Source organism: Myiozetetes cayanensis, unplaced genomic scaffold (genome assembly GCF_022539395.1).
Source record: "Myiozetetes cayanensis isolate MyiCay16 unplaced genomic scaffold, myiCay2020 scf12, whole genome shotgun sequence".
In the NCBI taxonomy this organism is placed as follows: Eukaryota; Metazoa; Chordata; class Aves; order Passeriformes; family Tyrannidae; genus Myiozetetes; species Myiozetetes cayanensis.
In genome coordinates this window covers 14,836,737-14,860,540 of record NW_026086826.1, presented here as the reverse complement: position 1 = coordinate 14,860,540, position 23,804 = coordinate 14,836,737, and the positions used below count along the sequence as shown (strand labels likewise).

The 23,804-nt window shown below is 41.2% G+C and overlaps 1 long non-coding RNA gene across 2 annotated transcripts in view; it reads right to left on the bottom strand.

Moving 5' to 3' along the window:
* The window catches only part of LOC126635312 (uncharacterized), an 86,485-nt gene that overhangs the window by 49,083 nt on the left and 13,598 nt on the right, over nucleotides 1-23,804 (bottom strand). For both annotated transcript variants that reach the window (XR_007627663.1, XR_007627664.1), the window contains exons 5-8: nucleotides 20,679-20,907; nucleotides 17,245-19,445; nucleotides 12,581-12,821; nucleotides 6,444-6,569 (exon numbers count right to left, since the gene is read on the bottom strand). This is a non-coding gene — a long non-coding RNA (uncharacterized LOC126635312). The remainder of the gene's footprint in view (nucleotides 1-6,443; nucleotides 6,570-12,580; nucleotides 12,822-17,244; nucleotides 19,446-20,678; nucleotides 20,908-23,804) is intronic.

Sequence of the window (23,804 nt, the reverse complement as noted above, 5' to 3'; positions counted from 1 at the left end):
AGGGGATTATAATGCAATCACAGCTATGTGTGAGAGGTAGCTATGGGAACCAGTTTTAACTGTTTATCTAGCCAAAGATCTTAATTTAAGTTTGAACACTCTGATTCATTTATATGTAAGACACCAAGGAGACAAAATGCAGAAGAAACAGATGCTCACTTGTTCTTTCCATTTAACTTCATAAGCTACCAGCCAATTTGTCTTTCAGGGACAAAATTAATTTCTGATGACAATGTGAGCAAGTAATAAACTGGGAGTTCCTGTCCTGGGAAACTTGTTAAGGCCATGTAATGTTCTGGAGTTATTTAGAAAAAAACCAATTTGCTCATAGACTTGCAGGGACATCTGTAACAGAGTTTTCTTTGTCCCTGTGCTGTTACTCATTTCTGGGGGCTTTATGACACCTTTTCCAGAGGTTGATTTGAAAAAGTTCAAAAGGAAATATATTGCCCATTATTTCTTTCCTGTGGGGTATTTTCTTTTTCTCAGTCTGTTCCTTTTTCCCCCCCTTCATATTCACAAATCATGCAAACCTCAACCCACTTGCTTTGCTACTTCCACACAGCCAGAGAAAGTAACCACCAGCCAGGAGGCCTACAAAATTAATCAAAAACTATCTGAGGAAAAGAGTTTGTTGGAAATTTCAAGGTAAGTACACACCTGAAAATACCTGATAGAGCACTGTGAAAATGTCTGTGGCACATTTAGGTGGAAGGAGCTTTGCCCATTAATGCTGTAAACTCTGTTAAGTTACCGTCATGAGCAGGGGAAAAAATGCCAAAATGAGGCAGGGAGAGAGAAAAAGAGAGAGAGAGATGTCTTCCTAAGAGCTTGCATTGTCAGTATGGGCTGCGAGTACATGCTCCTGCATCACTTAACCAAAATGTTCCCCATCTTTCAGTATCTTTGCTGGTGCTATTTCCTCATTTTGGTATTTATTTCACATATACAGCTCTTTACTCTGGTAACACTTTTCTATCATTTGGCTCATTTATTGGGGTTTTATCCCCACCTGGCTGTCCCTCCGCATCTCAGGTTTTCTCTTAGGTAAATTCCTACAGTCTAATGTCTGTCCATTAGCACATTTAAAATCACCTCGTCTGCTGTGCTTAACATTCATTTACAGCTTATGTGCTTCACACGAACGTTCCTTTCCAGCAGTTCTTTTGAAGAAAGTTTAAAGTAAGTTGCAAAATGTTTCTTTTTCATCTAAACAGGGAAATGAATTTAAGAAAGGAAGAGAAGAGCCTGAAGGTCTAGCTCTTTCAAAATTTAAACAGAATTCAAAACACTGTTGGAACACATCTGTCAGAGAAAGCATGAGAGCACCTGCATTTAAGAATGAATCTCATCCCTAACTCCTTCCTTGATAATAGCTTGCACGAACAGCACCTTTAAACCACATCAATCCCAGATGCTTTCCATCCATCCAGTTATTATTTCCCTTGGCACTGAAGTGCAACTACCTCTAGACTGAAGCTTCTCAGTGATGTGCAGCCTACTGTGCAGCACCACGTCTCACAACAAGAAGTGATTAAAACTATTCAGCTGAAATTATAAAACAAGGGGAATTTTAAACAAGTAGTTCAAACCCCAGCTCGTCCTGGATACTGCAGAGAACAATATTAACTCTTGATTTAAAGACCAGATGGTTTCAAATACAAGTTATAAGAATGAACTTTGGATAGGAAAAAAACTAAGAATTGAATGAAAATTATAAACTTGACCACGGTTCTTTTTGTATTTACAGAGCAGGACCTCACCATCCCACTGCCTGAGCACACAGGTAATGGCCTGGCTCTGTAGTTCAGGTGTTTCTTACTACTTTCCTCTGCCTTCAATTAGTTTGCAGTGACCAAGATGGAGCTTCGAGACACAGCCACCCAAGTGTGGTGGCTTGGCCATTAGCTCAGCATCAAAAAGGTGTCGCCAGCAAGGACTGCTGCAAACTTCTTACCAGTGGGACTCACATAAAACTTAAGTTAATTGCTTAAACAGCTATTTGCTTTCATACCATCCTTGCCACACAGCTTTGAAGGCTTCTATGCAAAGGCAGGATACATACTGAGGCTATACAGATGAAAACAGAGCATTGACTCATGTTTCAAGAACACAGAGTAAGGAAAGTTCACACACTTCAGAAAAAACCCCACATTTTGCAAATTAAATTAGTGCTTGGGAGAGAGATGAGATCAGTCAGTGCTCTGGCATCCTCTTTCACAGGGATCTGCAGCAGGGATATGACAGCAGAGCAGTGTTCATTTAAGGAGGGGGGGTGGGTGATGAGATTTCTCACCAAGACACTCCACAGGTTTGGGACATATTGATTACTGAGGCAAATTTAATAAAAAAGAATGTAAAGATATAAAAGAAAAACTCTGTCAGGAAGGTTCGGGTGGGGAAGGTTTGACTGGTTATTTGTGAAACTCTGTGGCAATTCTGAAAATTTCTGTTGGCCTGCTGGGAAGCACAACAGTTGCAATGGGGAAAAAAACCAAGCAGTTTTCTGGAATGCAGGTACAGGAGAGAGATGGCTGAGGGAGGACTACAGTTTATATAATATTAATTCTCCATAAAGCACAATGTTAATTAACATGCAATAAAGGTAGAAAGTATCCTTGCTTAGATTTTAAAAATCCTAAACCAATAATGTGGCTTAGTCATAAAGTACAAATACTGGGAAAATTGAGCATTTCAGTCCACTTCACCAGTTACACAGAGTACCTGGCAAACTGACTCAGAAAGAACAACTTAAGGTAGGGAAGTGCATAAAGGAGAGCGGGTGAAGAGTTGGGCTGGGGCAATTTTGAGAAACCTGTTCCACAGAATCACATCTGCCACTTTATTCCCTATGAAAGTCTGAGATCTGACTCAACACCACAGTGCAAAATTTCTTAGATGTATCTTTTAAAACCCTGCAGACCAGGAAGACATTAGTAGAACAATGAAAAAACTTGGCATCTCAATAACTCTATATAGTTTTCCAAAACCAAACTGATATTTTCCACTCTTCCACAAAACTCAATATAGTACAATATATTACACATTTTTATGCAGAAAGTCTTACATAACCTGCCTCCATTTCAATGAAGCTGTAAATTTGTGGGTTAGATATCTGACATGCAATTTTGATTAAGTAAAGAAGGGGGAATAGCACAGCTGGGCTGGAGTCGGGTGAGTCTGAGAAAAGAGAGTCTACAGGCCTCTCTAAAAAGCTCTCATCACAAAGTGAACCTATGACATTGCCTTTATTGTACTGAACCTACAAGCCCAGAAGATGATAAGCTTGTTTAGGGTGGGAGATGTTGAAGCAGGATGCCTGTGCCTTGGCCTGGCTTAGTGTTTTACAGATTGTAACCACTGTATTCCAACAACAACAGAAGCAACAAGAGCTCCCTCAGCAGTACATTAGTGTCCAAATTGACAATACAAAAAGGAAATGTTTCTTTTAGCTCAAAAAATTAGTGCAAAAAGCATATATGAGCTGTATGAGAGCTGTGTCACTAATACCTCAGTCTTCAGTGAGATGATCCCAGATTGGTTCACCTCTGATCTTGGAGGGCATCAGATTTTGGAAGACCAACAAGTCAGTAGATGCTCATCCTTTCTGCAATGCCTCAGTAGAAACCAGATCTTTGTTTCATGGTGCATAAAGGCTGTGAAATCCATGAAGCTCAGAATTCTCAAGGACTACAAAATAAAACCACTCCTGTGCAGTCCTAATACAGGAAATTCCAGTGTGAGGGAATGCAGCCTCTGTCCAACATACCACAACCAGCAGAAGAATGTGGCTTCAGAGGAAAAAACTTTCAGTTGGTTCCTTGTGGGCTTAAGCATAAGTTGACTTTGTGTTACAGTAATAAGCCCACTGGTCCGTTCAGTCATGGCTGTATTTCTGCTGGCCTTGCTGTGAGAGCAGCAGAGCCATGGTGGACAGCCCCGTGTGGGCCTGTGAGACCAGGCACATGGGAGACATGAAAAGGGTGATTTTCTTTTCCTGATATGCTCAGGGGAGGCAGGCAGCACTGAGAAAGTCTCCCCCTCTGAGTGAAATTCATAAAATCCACCCTGAGGCTACTTGCTTCCCTCCCTCCTCATGAAGTCAGTAAAAACCATCACCACCAAACATATTAAGTAAGTAAAAAATATAAACTGAAGCTTAATGCATATCATTGAGAAATGGTCTTCGGTGTCTCCGGCGTCTGGCAAGACTATCAGCACACATGATACTGTCCGTACCTGTCCAATGGTAACCTGACAACTGAGACCTAAGATCCAAACTATAGAGACCACAAGAGGCCTTCAGAGATAAGGATTCTGGAAATGTTGGGGAAAAAAGGGAAAAGATGAGAATTGACCCCTGAACCTGGCATAGCTCCAATAATGACATCTTAGAGTGTAAAACTCTCATCTTTTCTCTGATAAAAACGAGGCAACAGAATGCAAAAGATGTGAACTTTGGGTCTGAGACTCCCTCTGAAATGGTTCAAGCACAGTGGCACTGTGCCCGGGGGTATTGCAAGGGTGGTGGTAGAGTGTGCATGAGGGTGCAGGGCACGGTGTTTGCCCTTCACTTCCAGTTCATACCTGCCTCTGTGGCACAGGGCAGGATCAGCATGGACACATCTTGTGCTTTAAATTTTTTTACTCAAAACAGTCCCTTACAGAGCTGTGCCAACTCAGCTGTAGTAAATCTAGTCTTTTAGGTTTAATCATATGATAAATTTTAGCCAGCTATCACAAAAGCAGAATCCCTGCCACACTTTTTACATCACCCAGGTGAAAGCCAACAACTTGAGAGCAACTGTTACCAACACATGAAAGCTTGGTTGTTCCAACTAGATTAAAGGAGCCAAACCGGAGACAACTATTTTGTCAACCCTCATGGGGAATCTTGTAAAGCCATCTCCCATCCTGTAACTGCTCTGTGGTTAAATAGTAGCTTCAGTTCTCTGATGTTGCAATCCAGCACCTTTCACAGGCATTAAATTCCCTCTAAATTAATTCTAAGGAAAAAAAAAAAGCTTTCTGCGCAGAGGTATTTCCATTGCCCAGTTATTTTATATGAATCTGATAACTAGTTTCCTGCTACAGAGATTACATCTTGAATATCTAATGCCAATTTGGAAATTTTTTAGGCAAAACAAAAATAGATCTAAAATACAACACACAGAGTTTAGCTAAGTGCAGAACATTAATGCAAGGCATGATTGGAAAAACAGCAAATAAATTGGAGGAGGGGAGCAGATTCAATGGATATCTCTCATGGTTAGTACATAATGTAACTGGTCATTCAGATATTTCTGGTTCTGAAAGTACATTTTTCTTAGCATAAAAATCTCAGAGTTCAACGATTTAGAAAAAAAAAGTTAGAAAGAAGGATAGAGTGCAGCCAAAGGATAGCCTTTAACAACCGTTTCAAAATGAAATCTAAATATGCTTACATATTAGATAAATGTTGGCTTCCAGGGAAGCTTTACAACACTTTAATTCCATCCTGGACTGGGATATATGGAAATGTTTTGAATTTCCATAAGTCCAGAGCTCTCTGCTAAGCACACAAGCTGATATTTCTATTCATATAATAGAAGCTATTTTTCCCATGAAGAAACTCACTGGGCTCTCTTTGGCGACTTTCTTTTTTTTTTCTTTTGAGTTGCAGTACAATTTTATAGGACTATACAATAATTACTCTTCTTGTATTCTCATCAGCTACTGATAACTCAACTGCCCTATTTTTTGCTACATGGATTCAAGGATTTACTTTTTTTTTTTATTGTCAGAGGTTTTTTTCCCCCTCTCATTACTTAAAACTCAGCAGACATAAGAAGGTGCATATAGGTCACTCATGTTCAGTTTCATGCCCCCCTTCCATAGCAAGTTCTTTGGAAGTTTTTCTTATCCTTCATAGCCAAACCAGCAGTGGCCAGTCCATGGTCTATGGCCCATCACACACACCTCATGCACAAAACACCTGTAGAATAGACCAATTAAGGCCGGCCTCAGCTTTCCCTAGCCTAAGATATTGTAAGATAAGACCCAGTGAGTTGTCTGAAAGGTGCAATGACCCAGGGAAAGTGTGGGAAATCATATTGTCTACAACAGATGAGGAAAAGGCAACCCTGAAGTCATAAAATCAGAGAATATGCCAAGTTGGAAGTGTCACAGAGTCCAACCCTTAGCGCTGAATGGGCCCATCCACAAGAGTCACGCAATGAGCCTGAGAGTATTAAAGTCGAAATGGTCAGATCTAGCTGTGATTTGCAGACACCTGGGAAGAGCAGACGGGTGCCTGATTCAGAGACATGCTAGGCATCCCTCCATTTGTATTTTGTCTTTGTTCATATGCAAGTGAAATGATTAAAACATCCTGTAAATGGCTAAATCAATCAATGATTCTTAACAAGAAACAATATATCAAGAAATGCCTCTTGACACTGTACCTTCATGCTGTTGCAGGCAGCCCGTTTCTCACTGCTGGCCCCTCTCATGCTGTGGCAGGCTCCAGCTCTCACACAGCAGCTGGCAGTGCCCTGTCCTCTCATGCTGTCCCATAGGTCCTTGAAGACCTGGAAACAAAGAAGCACTGGTTCTTTCCCAGGCAAGACTGCTCAGCTGCTGCTTCCATGGGTACCAGCAGCTTAACACATCAATTCATCTTGAGGAAAGTAGAGATGTGGAGTCCTCAGGCTGGTGGGTGCAGCCTGCAGTGACCATAGGCACTGGTGATGACAACCTTTTTACACACACAGACTTACAGTATTAATTTGCAAGCAACAGCGAGTAACAGGTCTACAGCCAACCAGTAATACTTTGTAGAGCTGATGCCATTTGTCATATATCAAAGCTCTTACATGGTTTAATGCTAAACCCAAGGATGTTCCAGCAAAGCAAATTTCACCTTTCATGGTCTTCAAGACAGTTACCTGAAGAGTTGCATAAAAGGTGGTTTAATTATTTTACTATAACTTTTCCTTTATATTAGCCTTCTTTTTCAGTCTCTGTGTTCGAAGTTGAAGGAAATTACATGAAAAAGCAAAAGATAATTAAAGTAGGATTCATAGCAAAGAAACTAGGCACACTGACTTTAAATGTACTTAAAATTAGGGAGGAACTTGAAGGCCAAAAAAAATGTGTCATGGTGCTAAACAATTTTCACAACTTGTCATTGATTATGATGCCTTTAAGCAAGTCCATCACCGAAGGCTGTCCTCTGTCACTGAACCCAAAACCCTGTACAATGCTTTTTTTTTCTGGTCTATCTTTCCATGGCTGATGTATTTTAAGACAGGAGGGAGATCTTATCAAACAGGAGAGATTAGGAACAGCAAGAACACCTGCTCAGCAAGCAGATATGAGTCTGGAGAGACACCCTCTCCTGACAAAAGCACATCCTGCAGATATGTGTTAAAATGAGTGAGATGACTATTTCTAAAAGTTGAAAAACCATTTGGCTTCTGCAGACTCAAAGGTGATTCAGTGCTGTAACTGCTCATTGGGCAGGGACACATGCAAATCTTTTAGTATGGCTGCCCAAGCAGTAGCCCAGGAAGAGTAGCTTTCACAATCTGGCAACTGGATGTGGAGATAATCATGTGGATGTGGGCCTTGACCTCTCTGCTTGACCAGATAATAGAACAACAAAAGAGGAAGATGGCAAGGAGATACTTGATCTTTTTGGGTAATTGTGACTTGCAGTTTGTTATCACACTCAAGTTGGACGTCAACACATTTTGGGTTTTTTTGTGAATTTTTAAGGAAAATTGATAACATCAGCAGTCAGCTATCTCTTACTGCCACTCTCTTGGTTCCTAACACAACTACTAATTCAGACCTGATATATCCCCTCTGATCGCTTTGGGCCAAGGTCTGGGCTAACAGAAAATGATTGCAAAAGAAGACAACTGAGAAGAGGTTGTCCCAGGCCATAGCACTAATCTTCTGCACAGCTGAAAACCCACACTATTGATATGGTATTGCTCCCTGTATTCCCCCCATTGCTAAGGACGGTGACTACTCTGGCCAGATGGCTTGTTCCCTGGATGCCGGTACCTGCTCACGTCAGCCCTTGCATTTTCTCCAGTGTCAGGGAGAGGTTTCTCCACCTTTGAAAGACTGAAGTGGATACCTCATTAGGCCTTGATTATCCTCAAGCAATTGCTTAGATTTCTGCCCTATTACCAATCTACCTTTTTTAGCAGGGGTCGTGGAATGGGCAGTGGCTGTCTTGTCTTCGTTATAATGCATCATTTGAAACTTTTCAATTAAGCTTCAGATCAGGCCACAGTACTGAGACCACTTTAACGAGGGTGAGTAATGACCTTGTGCTGCACGTGATTTCTGGCACACCATCAGTTTTAATTCTTCTTGATCTTACTGTAACCCTTTGATACTTTGGATCAAGGGTTCTCTTGAAATGCTTTAAGCACATCGTAGGACTTTCAGGGACTGTTCTGACATGGTTTCTATCCTACTTGTCTCAGCATAACCAGACTGTCACCTGTAAGTTTTCCATATAAATTCAAATTGCCAAAGATTAAAAGGGAACTGAAAATCTGGCCTGTGTGCAGAACCGGGGAAATCTGGTGTGGGTCCCCAGAGTGAGCAAATCTAAGGAGGATTCTGCTATGAGAGCAAGGTAAACCCTTTGATGTGCCATGCCCAAGCACGGCAATGCTATGATTAGAACAGAAAGCTACATTATGCTGGAGTAGTGAATTTAATAAGAACTACTGAGAGAGAGAGACTTCCAGAAATTTAGACTTCCCAGTTAATGCCCATCTTTACATTACATATAGGTGAAACTAAAACTCTGTGGTTTAAAACACAGCATAGACCCTCATCCTGTTAAGCCAGTAATAGAAATAACATTGATATCAGCAGGATAAAGGTCTCACCTTTGAATTAAGGGTTATTTGAACCCAGATCCAAACCCAAGCGTAGCAGCTGGAATCAATTTATAAACAGGTTGTGTATGGACAAAGAAGATCAACCTTGGTATTTTCAAGGTGCTTTCCCAAGTCTTGGAATCTAATGAACCTGGCTTCCTTCTATTGTGAGAAGGAACACCATCTAACTAGAAAATTAATCTTAGAAAGAGTTTTCCAGAAACCCCTTGACTTCTCAAGGTTTGTAGGCTCCCAATGGCTGACACAAAACCTCCATGAGCATGAGCCAATGAAACAGATACAGGTTTGTTAATAAAAACCCATATAATGCTTCTCATATAAACTCATAAAACTCATATAATGCTTTTAGGAATTAATGTTTCACAATATCTGGATGCACAAATCCTCAAAACACAGAGTCCTTTTCAATAGGAGCAATCGGTTCCTACTAACAGCATGAGACCAAGCAGCAGATGTCCTGAGGGGCCAGACTCAGCATCCACAAGGGAGAGAAGCAGCTACAAGCCTCAATCCCAAACTATGGATAGTACCACCAATTTCCCTATTGAGGAGTCAGTGAGAATGGGACTGCAGCCTATGCCTTGCAGGCAGGTATGTGGGGGCCTGCACTGTTTGGCCCTTGGCCCTGGTCTGTCACAGTGACTAAGCTTGCTGAGCTTGCCAGAGGGGTGTGAATTTTTAGGTAGCTGTTGTCATCTGAAGTTTTCCCTTCAGACATCCCAAAAGCTCCTCTCTTGGCTTACAAGGCACATCATGGCCTGTTACGCTGGGGCAGGCTGATTTACGTCTGAGAAGGTCTCACAGGCTGCCTACGAACAGAGCAAAGCAAGGAGACGTTTAACAGTTCCCCTCCTGCTACAGTTTAGATATTGTCACCCTTAAAAGCAATGGATTGAGCTACTTAAAAGCAATAACTCCCTGTACTTTTTTTTTTTTTTTTAAATTCTTGAAGCTTCTCTTACATGCAGCATGAGCAGGGTTTATCTGCAAGGGTAACAGAGAAATTCAAGTGTTTTATTGCAGTTGGATGGTACTACCAGGGAAGTGAAAAAGCTTTCAAACTTGCTATCAATCACTTGATATATGCAGGAGTTGATTTTTATTGATATGCCTCTAGTCACCAACTGAAATGGTTTGTCTTTCATTATACCCTTTATAGGAGGCCTTTTTCACTGCACTTGCCTGGTGGCTTCTGCAGAGCTGGTAACATTGAACAAAACTCATTTCCCAAACCAAGCTTATTGGATAGAATATACATTTTTTTTTTCATGGGATGTAGCAAGCAGAAAATGCTCTCATCTGACACTTTCTTGGCTGCGAGAAGAGCAGATCAGCAGTACCATTAGTGTCCTACAATAGCATGCACAGAAAAGAGGTGAGGGAACCCAATGGATTTCACTCTAGACAAAATTATCATCACTATGTCAAGACTGACTTCTTTGTTAGCCTAACAGGGTCACACCTATTAGCATGAAAAAAGGCAGGGGTCATTTAACACAACCCTATTTACTGTGCACTGGAAACACACCTTCCAGCTCCTGCGAGTCTTAACAAAGCTGCAAAGAGCAAATCACAGCAGTGTGCTGTATCCCTGTCTCAGGTCCTCAAGGCAGCAATTATAGAAAACGGTTGTGTTATTGCCACATTTCAAAGTCAGAGTATGGCCACACTAATGTGTGGCTCTAAACCCAGCAGAGCTTGATCTATTAAATGCATAAAGCGGTCTGTGTGTCAGAGGAGTCTGGCCTAATCAGGGGACAGAAACCACAAACTTCCAAATTCGAAACGCAGATTTCTTTGGCTATTTGACCAACACTTCAGAGCACATCCATACATTTTAAATTTCACAGTCTAATAGGAATACATAGCAATGCTCCTTTCAAAGGTGTTGCATTGATTAATAAGCTTGTCACCGAGGATGGAAATTGCTACATAAGTGTTAAGCACTGTTAACTAACAGAAGACAATTCCATACATTCTGGTGGAATCAAGAGAACTTCAGCAAAAATTATTAGTTTCATTTGCATTTGTACTCTGTCTGATGACAGTGATCAAGCTGATGAAAGTTATTTCAAATGCTAGTTATGCTCCATGCCTGCAGAAAAAATTAAAGTGAAAATTCTGGCTCACAGGATAGAATTGTGCCTGCTGAAAAAATCTTTAATTTCTGAAATATATAGACAGCACAAACAAATATTTCTCTCATCAAATTTGCACACACCTCAGTGATATTTAGCTTAATAACTGTTCAAAGAAAGAGTAGTATTGATGAATTTAAAGTACAGAACCACATTCTGCAGGGTAACTGCTAATGCTTTCCATTTCAGCCACATATCCTCATTAAGGGCTCAGGCTTCTTGGCAAACTAGTGTACATCTGTTTTAGGCACTTCTAGCTCAGTTTTTCTGTGATTCACTTTCAATGCCACATCACCAATGTGAAATACTATGGACCACCTGAGACTTTCCTGGCACAGGAAATGGCACTGATTTGAGATTCTCAGAAGTCAAACTATGATTTTACTCAAATAAACCAACTTGATGAATCTCTGTATTTCGAGATTGTATCATCCTTTCTGTGAATACTTCTTGTGACAGAGTTTGGGATTAGAAACTACATCCTTAAACTCACATTTCTATGCCATTGCCATAAATCCATGATTTCTCTTAATCATATTTGTCAATAAATACACAAAAACAGTTGAGCAAGACTGGAGGCTTCTGCCTCCAGGACTTCCAGAGAAGAGGCCTGCTGAGTTTGTGAGCTAGTAGATGGAAGGCTGCAAGAGACTCAAGAACTTAGGATAGTTCTCTGACACTGGCCTGCTCTGTGATGAATCAAATCATTTTACCTCCAGATCTTTTCCTTTTTGTTTCTTCTGGGCGCCAAGGCTGACTCTGAATTTATGTTGGTGCTGCGTTTCCCAGCACAGTGGGGTTTGAATGGCTCTATGTGCTGTTAGAGTATGGCTTTCTCTCTGTTTCCTTTGTTCTAACCAACCATTTAGAGACAGAGAGATTTATCTCTCCTTTCATTACATTTCTATGGAAAGAAAAAAGCAAAAAAAACCCCTAACAGGCATAACTACTTGACTTATTTGTACATGCCCATTTGTTGAGGGATGTGCTGTGCATGTACTGCGCATTGCTGAAAACGTAAGGTAGCTGTGAAACATGATGTTCTTGTGCTTACCAGCTCTTTGCCTTTAAAAGAAGATCTGCAGCCTAAACAGGCAGCTTTAAGAACTCTCCTGACTCAGTTGTAATCAAGATACCATCTACTTAAATAAGCATTTGTACTCCCAGTGATTTTAGGAGATGAATTACTGATCTTATTACCATAGTAAATACCCTCGAGGCAATGCACAGGCCAACAGAATATTGCTTTCTGCTGGTACAGTACCCACTTCCAGGAGAACTCTAGGAGTATTTCTAGCCATGTGGTAATAATAAAAGATTTGCTTAGACTATATTTGCCAGAAAGTTCTATTTGCAGAAGGGGTTTTTAAATCTTTGACACTGTTCATGGGAAACAGCTTGTCAGATACAAAAATATTCCTACCAGCTCCTGTATATCAGCCTTACTACCGGGGAAAAGACATTTTCAGGTGGCACAGCTCAGTGCCAAGCAGAGAAACTTTTCAGCTGACATGATGAGTAGCAGAGCATTACCTGGATAGGCAAAAGCAGGTCTTGCCTGGCAGCAGCAGAGCAGCATGCAGTGTCCTTTGAGGACAGTCCCCCTCTGATGCAAAGCTCTGTGTCCAGGCAGGCAGCAGGAGCCAGAGAAGGACAGGGAGTGACGGTGTGTGGGAGGCCTCCAGCTCAAGCACACTCCATTTATTTATCACTGAACCATCATCTGGTCAACAGGAAAAGTTGATAAAACTGTTGCCTCCAGGGCTCTGTTCTCCTTGGGAATAATGAAAAGGTGAAGCTGGTTAAGGTCAGTGCACAGGAGGCCCTATTGAAGGTGGGAGCAGGTTGGCCATGAATTACTGAGCATCATCTGGTATCACAGATAAGCAGAACGGGTAAAAGACTAGGCAGGCTCTACAATAAGGGATGGATTTAATTAACAATTGCACAGAGGGAGCAGACCGTAGCATTCTGGCATGAGGACATTCTACATCTGACAGTTGCTTAAAGAGACAGGGAGCACCCTATTATAAAAAATATATTACTCCTTGATGTATTTTAAAAATTACACAAGAAACAATAACATATTGTATTACCCCATCTCTCCAGAGCTGCCTGGTTACACCAGCACTGAGCACTGCAGGCTTTCTGCAGATATTCAGCACTGGGGCCTATTTAAAAACATCAGTCCAAACTTGGTTGCAAAAGTACAACACTGCTGAAGTCAGGGGGTTGTGCAGATGTAACTAAAGGCAGATGTTGATCCATATTAACTAAACTATTAAATACATCAATCTTACCCAACCATCTGACGCCTTGTCCCACTTCCCAATATTTTGTTTCCTAAAAGTTTATTTAAATTCAGCCAGCTGACAATTCGCAAGCTTCTGGGTAACCCCTTTTTCATCATTTCTGGCTTCCTCCTTCCCCCTTTTAAAGTTATTACTTTAATGTTAAGTGAATCTTCTAATTATTTTGAAAGTTCAAGATTATCATCATTGCACAGTTCTAGCTGTTTCACTCTTCAGTTGGTAAAAAACAACAACAAAAAAACACCCAAGGAAAGAAGCTGAAACAAACCAGAGTTCAATTCTTATTTCTTTTCACATATGTGTTAGGAAAACAATTAATTAATGCACAAGCTCTTTAATTCGTGTCTGCGTTCAAAGAAATGCAGACAACTGGCTTTGATGATCCCAGCCTCAGTCCCAGCAGGTGTTTAACCACATCCCACAGATCAGTGCAGCTCAGCTTCAGTGGATGGACTCTCTTCTCAGGGAGCCAAGCATGGGACACACCATTGCTAAAATGAACATATATGGAAAACAGAACAGTACATCCCTGAACACACATGCCTGAGTAAACAACCTCTGTCCTTCATTCACCTGAATAAAGCATTGCCCAGTCATTGGAAACAATAAACTGGGGGGGGGGGGAATTATTTACTAAATCTACAGGAAAAAGGGCTCACAGAGTTCAGAGCTTCCCTGGTAATGCAGATACTGGTGGTAATGCAACTGATTTCCTATGTTATTACACCAGCTTTGAGACCCTACAATATGACTTATTCTGGACCTTTTTCACCAATGACAAGCAAGACCCACCACTGGATCCTTGTCTTTTGCTAAATACTTTTTTTGTACTAGAGCCCATCCTAGGGCTGTAGAAGTAGATTGCCTTTTTTGAATCATATTTAAAAATCAGTGCTGTAAACTGTACCCCCCCCCAAAAAAAAAAAGGCCATAGAAAAGGTGTGATTTGAATGAATAAGAATTTTTTGAATGAATAGAGCCCTTAATATTTAGTTTTGCCTAATGAAGTAAGGCATGAATGTAAAAGGATTGCTATTCCCGTAACATTCAATTCACAGACACAAAGTGTAATTCATGGAACCTGGCTTTAATTTTTTTTCATATAAATAATTAATGCTGCATTTAAAGCACGTTAAAATGTCTTATTTCTTAATCAGCTAATTTGACTGAGAAACAAAGATGCCTTTATTTTCATTTTCCTTGACTAGAGTTACTGTAGTAAAAGGTCCCCTCTAGCTTTGGCCTTCACTCCCAAGTTTGCTGATGCCAATTAGTTTTCTAAAGTTACTATTTTACAAAATGTTTCTCACTTTTTAAAAAATGTAATTGAATGTCTGTACATCACAGACTTTCTTGTGTGCAGACACAGGGTGTTAAACATTCTTTGGGTTGACTTGGGTCAGCTTTAAAAAATCTCAGACACTGAAACTTGAGAAGCAGTCGTGTGCTAGTGTTTTCTCCACATCCTGTTAAGTATTAAGTGGTTATTTAAAATAGAGCTGTTATACTCAGCAACTGACTTAAAGTGCTTGATATAGTTTACAAGACGATTAATTAAATGAGAGCATAGCATGTGATGCACATGTATTTCCATAATCATTCACATTGGCCTATAGTTGCCCTTTAATTTTCATACTAATTAAAGTAGCACATTGAACTGCAAATTGTAAATGGCTGCATTTCTCAGTAGATGTTAACACTGATGTAAGCTGAATGGCAAATAAAAAAAACCCAAGAATTAAGCAGAGTGTTTTTTGACTCTGATCCATTCAAGTTTCCCTACTCATTCCATTACTGGACCATGTCCACATTTTAACAAGACTGAATTTTTTCTGTGTTTTCAGCCCCATATTTTTCTGAGGTACCATGTGTGTATTTTTTTGTGTTGTGGTGTCTGGTTGGTTTTCATCTGATACAATAGAGCAGTTATCCAGGGTTCACAGTTACAGATTAGGTTTTTGAAGTGGTGGTGGGACTGAGGTTTGTAATCTGATGGGCAGAAAGAAAGAAAACCTATTTCACCAGTAGTTTTACCTCTTAATTACATCTGACCCATTATCCTCCTTGATTCTTGTTCAAATCTTAACACGGCTGACTTGGAACCTGAAATGCAAACCAGAGGGCTGCATTTTCAGGCTGCATCAAGGAAAGGGGAAGTTACTCCCTAGAACGTTTACTTAGATTTGGAAAAGAGAAGAAACAGATAGGAACAATTATCCCGTGACTCACATGGCTGCTGGCATTTCAACTTGACACATGCTCTGAAGGGGACCACTGCATCCACCTCAAGCAGTCTCTAGCATGTAATGGACATATGGTAATTGCTATTGAATGAGAAGTAACCTTGGACTATAGGCATATGAAAGACACCTTTAAAAAAAATCCTTGACAAAAAAACCCTCTGTCAGGGCCAACAGCTCAAAAATTAACAACTAATCACTGCTTTCAATGTGTCCTCCATCTAATTGCTTCCATGATGAGGTTGGGGTTTTTTTCCCTTTCAGAAATGAGCATTATAAAAGATTTCTTTTTAATTTAAAATGAAAAATTCCTCCACTCCCAGGTGACCTATCCAAGAGAAAAAATAATAAGCACTCGATTGCTCAGAGAGCATCAGCTCTCACACACATTACAAGGCTGAGTGTTCATGCTCCTTTACACCCCCAACCCTGCTCCCTTCCTGCAGCGTGTCCTATCTCCAGATCCTAACTTGGCTTGGCCCAAGATCTTATTTGTTAAAATTAACTTTCAGATCAGGCTGGAGTCAAGGTACTTGGCAAGGAGGAGAGGAACCAAGACTGCAAGGAAGGGAACAGCTTCGAGAGGCAAAGAGGGAAACTGCAGACCAAGCAGAGGATCTTGTGGAGTGAAATGGGCTACAGCAGCACTGCAGTAGGACACAGCAGCACAGCCAGGTTTGCTCTCAATTTTGTCACAGCTGTCTCGAGCACAGTACTGTCCCAAAGTCACTTTTTGTGGGCCACACAAAGACTTCTCTTACATCTGCCCTCAGCCTCCCAGGCTGCAGCCCGTCAGAGCTGAGGTCCTGCTCCTGCCTTGGTGGGGGCACCCCAATGCGACTGTTCCCATAATATGCTTTATTTCAGCAAAAGTCTTCTGAAGTTCAGCCGTGGCAATGCTGAACAGCCACATATTGCAAAATGAATGGAGTCACGCTGAGGGAAGACTGATAGACTATGGTAATAATGCAAGACCTTTTTTCCCCCTCATAAACTAAATTTCCCATACTTTTCTGGAAGATTAATTTAGATTTAGGGAGGTTTCAACTGAGGTACTGGAAAAAAAGGCTCTAAATGCAAGGTTGGTTTCTACCTGACCTTAACTACTAGCTACCACTGCTCCAGTACATTTATATATAAAATCTACAGGCACTTCAGCTTAATTACCTAAGGATTCTATAAAAAAATGCCTTTAAAATATTTTAATTGCAAGTCTAGGTTTTCTGAGAGCTACACAACAGTGGTATCATCCATTGACTAATTAACCACTTATTTCAGGAAAAAAATAAAATAACTCTCAGCTACATGGACACAGTTCTGCTTGTCTTAAGTAGATGATGCATGTAAACATGTGCACATACAGAATTAAGTAGTAATTTGAGTTTGTTGGATTTTGTTTTTCCTTTGAGACTGGTTGCTGTAAATGTAACACTAGATTTATTTTCAAGTTTACTCTCCAACTCTATTGTAAGAAAGAAGGGATTATAAAGGGAAAAAATCCAAGAAGAAGAAGCTCTTGAAGCTTTCTGACTCGTATGACACAAAAGGACTGCTATGCTTCCAAGTGGGAGGTTCAGTTGACTCTTCCATTTGGACACAAATCCCCCCTCTCTCTTTCAGTCCCCTAACTTGCATTTGCACTCACCTCCTAAATACAGAGTGGACTCTCTCTTCCTCTGTTGCAGCCTGCAGATTGCCTCAGATGGGACACGGCTGGAGAGGTGCAGTCGGGTGATGTCAGTTGCTGGCAGGGCAGTTTGCTTTGCAGAGTGCTGGGCTAACACCGCAGCCCCTGTGGGACCACGAAGCAAGGAGGAATAAAAGCAGGGCTGAGTAGGGCTGCTTCAGCTCAGCAGGGTGCTGGCCATCCGGGAAGGGTGCTTACATGAAAGCCAAGGACCTGGGAAGTCTTTCATCTTTCCAAAATCAAACCCTTTTTACATAGGCTCATGACAGCTGGTTATGATGAGCAAATTAAAACTAATTTAAAAGTTACTCTTGGGCACAATTGTCAGGCTTTCATTCAGGAAACTCTCTAAACAAGCACTTAAATTTAAGCAGGTGCCTAAATCCCACTGAACACAGTAGGATTTATACACCTGTTTTAATGCTTTCCTGGGCAGCGATGGCCCTCAGCAAGTGGTATGTCACATCCCAGGAGTTACGAAGTCCAGGTGTCTTATTTTCATCCAGGCTTAATTGCCAGTGCCCAGCCAGCACTGGGATCACACCACCCCTAACCAGATTTTTATTTTAGTGCATATCCTGTCGTACTGCAAACCTGTCGCAGCCCCACAGGCAGCTCTCCTGCTAACGAGCTGCAGCACAGAAATCTGAGCAAGAGAGCCATCTAAGAAGGTTCATGCTTACAAACTGCCACTGTGGATAGCAATGCTGTTCTTTCAAGACGTGAACAGCACATTCAGCCATTCCTTGAAGCTGCAGCTGGGGCTTTTTCCCCTTCTTTATTCTTCTGAAGACTGTCATTGCGGCCCTGGCACAGCAGGGATAGCACTGGGAGCCTCAGTGCCAGAAGTCCTCTCCTACTGCAGAAGCAGAGTGTGGTAAGGGTACACATTTGTGGTAACCTCCCTTTTACAAGATACAGATGAGCCTGCTCAGTGGCAAAATTAGCATGCTGGGAACAGCTCTTCTCACCCTAGAGTGGCAAACTGCAGAGCTGGTAGGAGGAGAAGGGAAAGGAAAACAGCAGGTTGGCAGTATGACAAGTAGGGTGAAGTATTTTTTTGAGCATTAACACTGACCTAGGCAAGACACAAAGTTGAAAAGTAGCAAGCATTTTCAATGAAAACCCTCCATGTTTCATAAACTTTCAGTCGTTCTTGTTACTTAATTGAAAAGCAAACCCAGAATTTTCATTTCTCTTTCTTCACTGGCAACAGGAGGATGGGAAAGGAAACAGAAAAAGAAAAGGTCACCGCTAAGCTTTCTAAGGTCTTTCCTTTTGATACTGTGACTTGTTTCGGTTATTTTTTCATTACTTATTTTCACTAAAATAGAAGGTCTCCAGGAAAGCATTTGCTTTGGTTAAAACCAAAATTAAATCTGACCTATCACTAAGGGAAAAAAACAACTGGCTCTAAGGAAGACAAACTCTGTATAAGTGTGCTTACATATTAAAGAGGGCATGTGTGAGTCAAAAATGCACTGACAGACCAGCATAGGTCAGATCTGTGGAAGAAAAAAAAAGGATTTTTAACAATCTTTCAGCCCTCTCTTTATTAGACCTTAATTAAATCAATGGGTCAAAGCAACAGAGGGAAAAAATAGTTCAGCTAGGGGACACTAATCAACCCCTTTCAGTGGACTGAAAGATATCTTAAGTGAGAATTAAGCATTAAACCAACATCTGCCTCATGTAACACATAAACATAGACATTACTGTTTAAGAAAAAAGTATTTGTAGAATCTTCTCTTGAAAATAAAAAATATTTATAAAAGAAAATACTGATAATAATCACTAGGTAAATCAGTGAGCATGCTTGATTGAGGATAACCAGGCAAGTCCTTTGGGTTTTGGTTGAACAGCATCCTTATATATGTTGTTATTTTTAGAGAACACAGTGCTGAACCAAGCACCAGCTTTTGAGTTGGTAGGTGCTGTTGGATTCAGACGATGATATGACTGTGTTGACCGTCAGACCTGTGAATAGCTATTGAACAGTTAAGAGAGATTGACTGAAACTCTGGACTTGCCTCTTTTTTGTCCCCAAAAATTTTGACTGGAAAGCTGAACACTTGTGCAGATCAGGGTCATCTTGAATACACTTCTTCTGTTCTTACCCTAAATGCAGACTCAGAACCCAGGAAGCTCCTGTTATGGCCCTACAAAAGACAAGACAGATTTTACCTTCTTGATCTATACTGAGATAGAAGATAATCTTATATCCTAAAGATGAAGTAGCGGTTTTTAACTAATCAGCAATGAACAAAGACTGATTCCCAATATTTATCTATTAAGTAACATATAATACCTCAAATTAACTTAAAATTGCAAACTTACTGCTTCATATTGTTGGTCTGGCAGACCCTGTAACACAACTAAGGGAATTAAATTTCTCCCTTACCCGAAGAGCATTTGGAGCCACATTCCACCTGCCATTTAGCCAAGGAGAGTGGTGATCTCCCCAAACACAATTGGCTCTGTGTAGTTTTCATGACAGGCTGCACCAAGAAATACCACCAAGTTTCCATACAATATCTTGCCTTATTATAATCATAATTATTCATCTCTACTGCTTAAACCACTGTTGCATGAGAAAGTAATATTTCCAAGGCACTGGGTGGAATACCTTTACTGGAAAACACACTCTCAACAGGAAACCCAAGCACAGCGCTGGAGAGTTATCTTAAGCAGATTTAAATAATTAAATCCAAAATTCTCAAACCACTTGCTGTTTCAAATTTATTTCTTTAATAACAAGCTTGTTTCAGCAACACAGTGGATTAGGGTTTCATTTATTCAAAATTTAAGGTCTGTCCCACTCTGAGTGTTATTTTAAGTATTTAGAGGAATTTTTGTGCTTGTGAAAACGAAGAGATTGTTGCATTATAAATTCATTTCCTCTGTTATTGCACAGGCCATGCACAGTGCAGCTGTGAAAGCGCTGTAAGAGCCCCAGCAGTGTCCTCAAGCTCAACCTAGTCGGCTTTGTTTTTGTACAAAGAGGAGCTGGCCCTTTCCTACATTGTCAGCTACAAGTACTTTCTAAACAGCAAAGTTGACACCGCATGCCCATACCAAAGGAAGAGAAGGTGTTTAATGACGGCGATGACTGTCCACAGGGAAGGTGGGCCTGGAGCCAACAGCTGTTTTCATGCAGGACTTGAAAGAGGGTTTGAGCCCAGTGCCCACAGCCCTGCACCGAGCAGTGCAAGCAGCTTCTGTAGCAGGTGTTACCTCCTAAGGAAGGGCTCGGTGGCGGTTGCCATCCACACCAGCAATTTTACAAACAAGCAAGTTTCTTATGTGTTCTTCATCACCTCCAGGCATTCATATTCTTTTTAAGTACAGGAACATTAATTAGATTTTGACCACAGACCCTGGATTTGACTTACCCTGACAGGGTTTCCATTAGTGTAATCTGTAGGGGAATTCGCTGGTTTAACATCTGTGCGCCTAAGGCCTATCTCACATTTACTGCCGCTGCCTGAAAAGCCTCCCTTGTACGGCTGTGTGTTTCTTCATGCTCCCAATTTCACAGAAGTCATTTCAGCACCAAACGGTAATTAGCAAAGGGATGGGCCTCGGCTGACATGAATGCAATTTATTGTTTTCCACAAGGCCCTGAAACGAGCAAACAAAGAACACAGTCTTGCTGTCTGGCATTTTATTAACTTGTATTGTGTGACATACCTTACTGAAGGGAGATCTCCCAGTAAATGCAGCAGCAAGTAACCAGTAACATCCGTGTTTTTGAAGAATATTAATTTTGGTTCAATTAGACAAGTTTTGCGGGACCTCAGCCTCTAAAATAAGACAGCCACTTTTATAATTATCTTCTGTATTAACTTTATCACCACCCAACTTTTTACATAAATGCAACCTTTCATCTTTAAAATGCCAACACTTCTTCAATTTTGGCAACCGTACAGCATTGCTAATTATTTGCTCATTATGTGTGGTTAACTGATGAATCATTAATAAATGAATGAATGGCTAATATATTTTTATGGTAATTGGAGATATAACTGATTGCAGACTTCCTTTGCTTTTCAAAACTGCCCTGAATGAGCAGTAGCTGCTTAATTGTTTACAGATGATATTTATGCCACTGACAAGCTCTTCCCATTGCCATGGTTTATCAGAGGTGAGCCGTCCCTGTGCCCCACGCGGGGTAACGCTCTCCCTTCCCCATAGTTGCAGCAGACGGGCAGGCACACACAGTTCAGACAGGTTTCCCACCAGCTCCCCACAATGGCTGGGAGCACGACTACCGACACCACCACACTGATTGTCGGCATTTCCAAGGAATACCATACTGTGACATGGAAATGATACCTTTCTGCAATGTTACCCCGCAGTCTGGGTGTCTGCAGTGAACACCACAGATAGGGCAGGGAAATCAAGCTCTGCTGACATTTTGTTTTAACTTCATACCACACATTACAGTAAATGGCTTATACAACCTCTCTCTGCCAGTGCACAGTTAATGAATTCAGAGATAATTGCAGGGTTGATTTCTTTCTTTCTTTCTCTCTTTCTTTCTAATAATCTATCTTCCCATAAATCATTCTTAGAATATATAGTTCCAAAACACAGCATTTAAATCTTCTTGACAATTCAAATCAAAAAGACAAGATAGTAAGATGACCAAACAAGGTTCCTTTAGCTATGCACACGCATTCTGAAGATCAAGTTAAAAATGCAAAGGAGATTACCAATTCTTAATTATAATTATTTAACCAGGTGGGTAGTTTCTCTAATGAACATTTCTATGAAAACAGAATAACTAATGATGGTCTTAAAGAAGTCTTTGTCTTCCCATGTACTAATGATCACATTTATAAATATGCAGGAAGGCCCCCCTGTACATTGCTAATGATAAGTAATTAAGCACCAGGCGTCAAAAGCTATAGAAAAGGGTCAGGGTAATGCAAGAGAAAATTAAAAATGCAATAAAATAAGTTGTAGAGTAAAACTGAATTTCTGGCTTCTGCAGGCCTGGCTATAAAAAAATCTTTTCCCCCTTCTGCATAAACCACGGCTGCTGTGGGGTATCCAAACAAAATCTTCTAAGTACTTTCATTAGATTTTACTTGCCTCTGTGCTTGTACTCATATTAAAAACAAGTGAACCACCAGCCATTTAAAACAGATGCTATATTCAGTAAAGCCACAGTTTCGCTCTATGTTTATGGGAAATCACTGTGGCTGAGATTATGGCTATCACCAGCCTCCTCAGAAGCATTTCAAAACTTCTGATGAAAGAAAACAGGGACGTGTTAAAAATGAAATCTGTTTTTGTGATTATTTTTTTAATCCAGAGGTCAACATTCGAAGGGCCTGGATTCGATCCCTGGGAGGGTTGCCACCAAAGAGACTCAAACCCAAGAAGCACAGAAGGCTGGCTCAAGCCCTCAGCTTTAGTTCAGCTGCTGAACCCACACCACAGACCATCGCAAAGCATTAAAGGCAGTTTCTAAATGAAATTAAATGGATTGTCTTTGGTAGCAAAGACATGTTTGTCTCTCTAAATGAAAAGCCATTAAATTAGGTAATGCTGACACTCTTTCTTGGAGGCTCAGCACAGAAGGCCCTGTGCTCCTCCTGGCTGCTGCAGTGCTCCTCACCAGATTCCCTTCTGGCACCCCACACCCATGGGCCCTCTCCATGGTTAACCCCCTGCGCCAAAATCCCATTTGCTGCTACTGTAGTTCAGGGTTCAATAAGACGACAGTGTAAGTCTGAGGGAAATAATGTACTATTATTATTTCTCACTGAAAGCAGGATTAAACTTGTTTGAAAAATTCATGGTGAGGAAACAGTAAAGAGTAGAGGGAGGAAGTGACAGAGTCAGCTGGACACAAATCAGCACTGTCCCTCTACCGAGCACCTCACAAAATGGTGTTTTAGTAGCTGCTGCAGCCCTGCTGCACCACAGGGCCACAGCCTCCCTCAGCACAGTCCCACATGGGCAGCAACTTCACAAAATTTCTTGGCCTGATCTCAGATTTTACCAACATGTTAGATTAAAACACACAGTCTTTGTATTTAGAGCTTGTGGACACCACAGCATTAATTGCAAATAATGCTCTGGCATTTCTTTCAGGTGAAACCAGTGACTCTCCCATATTTCCAGCCTTTCAGGAATTCTTTTTGAATATGATCTTAATATTTGACTTCCAAACTGACCCTTCCATTGCCTCATGCTGGGTATTTCCACCACTGCCTTTAGCCCAGCCGCGGCTCTGGCTCTCACATGAAGCATCAAGAGCGCGCAAGCCGCAGCCGGGCCTGGCGACGCACGCTGACAAGCCAGTGCGGTTTCCACTTTTATGGGCCGTGCAGCCAGCCTGCCTGTTCGAGCTGTTTCATTTTGTCTGCAGTCGAAAATCAAATAACCTGAAATAAAGCTGTGATGGTGAGCTGCTGCGGTGCAAGCGAGTGCGCTTGGCCCTGAGAGCGGGGTGTGTGCTGCTGAGCCGCAGCGGGAGGTCAAGCCCCGCCCAGGGCTGAGGCCCA